This window comes from Trachymyrmex septentrionalis, unplaced genomic scaffold (assembly GCF_001594115.1).
Source record: "Trachymyrmex septentrionalis isolate Tsep2-gDNA-1 unplaced genomic scaffold, Tsep1.0 scaffold83, whole genome shotgun sequence".
NCBI classification, from domain to species: Eukaryota; Metazoa; Arthropoda; class Insecta; order Hymenoptera; family Formicidae; genus Trachymyrmex; species Trachymyrmex septentrionalis.
Genome location: NW_017306018.1, coordinates 796471 through 800949, shown reverse-complemented (window position 1 = coordinate 800949; position 4479 = coordinate 796471).

Below are 4479 nucleotides of genomic sequence, written 5' to 3'. Positions count from 1 at the left end.
AATTTAGTGTTATTGTTTTAAAAAAATTATTATTTCTATACATATATATATATATATTACAAATTAGAATAAAATATCTTCTAATTTTCATTATTTATTGTCATTCAAAATTTTTTTAAATTATTACAATAAAAAATATATTAGATAATTCGCTCGTATAAATTTCAAACAATAAAATAAGGAGCTTCTACCAGGTCATTTCAATAAACGAACTCTTAAAGGTGTAAACAGTTTAAACCTTCATTATTCTTTTATAATTTCACGAAACGTTTCGAGTCTTCATACTAAGTCTTCATCAGCCGCGTTTATAAATGAAATAAAAACCCTACAATAATTTATGCAAACACATTAATAACTTAGAAATTAATTTCGGTAACGATATAAAAGATATATTAATCAGATCATCTCATCCACAATATGTGTTACAAATTCAATCATGTTATACTAAGTCAAATTATAAAAATACAATTTATATACGTTTTTATAATACCTGGTAAAAGCTCCTTATTCTATAATTATTTAAATCATTTTATTTAACAATGATTTAAAAACAATCAATTTTAAATCAAATAACAATTTATTTAACAATGAATTAAAAACAAGTAAAAAAATTTTACACAAGTAAAAAATAATATTTACCGCAAGGTTGCTCCACCGGTGCCCGATGTCTCTCCCAGACCTCCTCCTCCTCTCAGAATATGGTTGTCATCTTCTCGCACAGGACACTCGCATACAACACTCGCGAATATTGCACTGTAATCGCACGCGGACTATACTTTGAGTCCGATAACTTGAACGTCACTCCCGAAACGTGCGACGCGACGAACCGGCTGCGGTTCGTTCATTTTCAAGTCGGCGACAAGGGTACGTACGCTTTCCCGTTGGATTTTTACACGAAGAGAACAATTTTATCCAAATTTCAATTTTTTTCGCGATTATATTTTTCAAAAAGAAATGTGAAGAATGGCACGCGACACGGCTACTTGTCTATACGAACGGTATCATACACGAGTCACAAAAAAACAATGTTAATACTCTCTCTTGAATACTATCATGCAAAAAAGTCGCAATTCCTGCTTTCACAATTAATACAGTTTAATAATTTAATTAATTTTTTCTGTTTTTGTGCACCTTTCGTTATACGATCCGTTTAAAAATTAACCGTAACTTTCGAGCTATTTATCGGTAATAAAAGAAACATTTCTCTTCTTTATTAATCTCTATATCAGTCTCCTATTTCAGTCTAGACTTTAATCATATCTTACAGACATCATCTATGTAGAAATAAAATATTCAGCCCTTTTATCTGCTTTGACTTTATTTTCACAAGCTACCTGCCTGTACGAGCTTCGGTAAGTAAATAACTGCGCGGTAACTACACGTAAACACATGACGCGCCGCTCCGTGCCGCCCCGTGCCATCCCCACTTCAAGGTCGCGCGCCGATCATCTAACTGTCGAAATATTACTGTTAACGTATATTACAAATTAATAAAACAATCTATTCGTTACGTTTTAATATTCTTTGATGAATATTACGCGATGCTTTATTGTACGATTTACGTTCTATTTCTTGAATTCATTACGCACACAACTCATTTGTATCTTAGGCCGGTATTCATAGTATGTCAGAGCTTATATTCAAGACCGTTTTAAGTACAATTTTAAGAAGTCACGAATTAGAGGGTATTAGCATCATAAGACATTACTTAAGACAGTCTTGAAATAAGAACGGACTATGAATACCGCTCTTAGATGTCTCTAATTTATATATATCTGTAAATGAATAATATATGAATTCTACTTATACCCATTATTATATTCAGTTCAAAGTGTTTAATAATTTTAAAAATGTTTGCATTTACCTTTACTTAAAAAATGTATAATTTATTATTTATCTTTATTCGAATGTAAATCATCAAAGAGAAAGTAATAAAGATTGAGATATAACTCTTAGTACACACCTTAGTTTTGAGAAAAATTACTATTTGGGCATCCTTACGTAATCAATCATCAATACGCGTTCGTGAATCTAATTTTTATAGATTAATACGCGATACCCGGAGCGATCGTGCCGCACATCCATCTTCTTCCGCGGTCGCCGAGCGAATGCCGAAGTGATGACGTAGTCAACCACCGCGCCACGCGACACTCTCCCCCACTGGGTTTTTCCGTTCGACACGCCCCCTTCGCTTTTCGCTGGGCGCCGTTTAGATATTTAACTATTCCGTATAAAAAATATTTACGGTTTATTCAATTATTCGTATTTTATATGATTTTGAATAATTGGTATCGTCGTACATTTTGCGCTTTACTCTGTGGCATCTCTAACACTTGTTCAATCTTATATTATTTGCGAGGTTCTTGTAAATGTAATCAGTAATTATCGCGTGTGTGGAGTATCTTCGATGTTCAACATTATGTCGCGTGTGTGGAGTATCTTTGATGTTCAACATTATGTCGCGTGTGTGGAGTATCTTTAATGTTCAACATTATGTCTCAATTTTTATTATTCTTTTAAATGATTCATACTTAAATAAAAGTTATATTATTTTATTTATTGATAATGTTTACATATAATGTCACAAAGCAAAACGCGAAATATACGACGATACCCGTTTGTCAAAATCATGTAAAATACAAATACTTGAATAAACTGTTGAATATTTTTCGTACGCAGTAAGTGAGTGTAATCTAAACAAACGAAAAGCGAGGGGGAACGTGACGCGCGGAAAAAACCAGGGGAAGGGACGCGCGACGAGAAGCGGGGGGAAGGCTCGCGCGGCGAAAAGCGATGGGGAGCGTGCCTATGTCGCTACGTCATCACTTTGGCATTCGCTCGGCGCCTGCTGAGGGAGACGGACGTGTAGCGTGGTCGTTATAGGTGTCGCGCATTAATCTACGAAAATTAGATATTCATGAACGCGAATTGATGATTAATTGCGTAAGGCTGCTCTAATAGTAATGTTGCTCAAAACTAAGGTGTGTATTAAGAATTATATCTCAATCTTTATTACTCTGATCATTTACATTGAAATAAAGATTAATAATAAGTTATACGCTTTTTAAATAAAGATAAACGCAAACATTTTTTAAATTATAAAACAAATTTCGACTAAATTTAATAATGGATATAAACAGAATTTATATTATACATTTACGGATATATAAATTAGATATATCTAAGGGCGGTATATATAGTCTGTTCTTATTTCAAGACTGTCTTAAGTAATGTCTTAAAATGCTAATCTCTGATCTCTTCGTGATTTCTTAAAATTGTACTTAAGACGGTCTTAATATAAACTCTGACACTATGAATATCCACCTAAGATACAGATGGATACATACGTCTGCAATTCGTTATCATTGCGAAATAAAGTCAGAATAGATATTAAACTATATTAATTGTGAAAGAATTGTGAATTGCGTTATTTGCACGAGAGTATTCATATTAGCATTGATTTTTTATGCCTCGTTTGATACCGTTCATACAGACAAGTAGCCGTGTCGCATGCCGCTCTTCTTCATATTTCTTTTTGAAGCATATAATAATCGCAAAAAGTGCTAGGCATAATACGAAATGTTGTATTTTTAAATATTCACATAATATGATTACTATGATTAATTATTCATAAAGTATAACGTTTCGTATTATATTAGACATTCTTCGCAGAAAAGTAATGTGAAAAGGAGTCGCACGCGATACGGCTATTTGTCTGTATGAACGGTATCACAAGAGACATAAAAAATCAATGCTAATATGAATATTCTCATGTAAATAACGCAATTCACAATTCTTTCACAATTAATATGGTTTAATATCTTTTCTGAATTTATTTCGCAATGATAACGAATTGCAGACGTGTGTGTTTGATATTCGTTGCTAAAAGTTAACCGATTGCATAGTAATTGCATAGTAATATAGGTAATAACTATATATTACATTTTTCAGATTATCTTCCCTCTCACGGGTACACCTTGTGGTGGGAGGGCTCAGTACTCAGAGGATATTTTCACGAATAGAACGGTTTTTATCAAATGTCTAAAAATTTTTGGATATATCTGAATGTATATATCTAGATAAATTTTTAGATATTGAGTAAAATCGTTCTCTTCGTGTAAAAATCCTCTGGGGAAGCTAACGTACCCTCGTCGCCGATTTGAAAATGAACGAACCGCAGCCGGTTCGTCGCATCGCGCGTTTCGGGAGTGACGTTCAAGTAATCGGACTCAAAGTATAGTCCGCACGCGATTACAATGTAATATTCGCGAGTATTGTACGTGAGTGTCCTGTGCGAGATGACAACCATATTCTGAGAGGAGGAGGAGGTCTGGGAGAGACATCGGACATCGGTGGAGCAACCTTGGGGTAAATATTATTTTTTACTTATGTAAAATTAACCTTTTTTTGCTTGTTTTTAATTCATTGTTAAATAAATTGTTATTTGATTTAAAAATGATTGTTTTTAAATCATTGTTA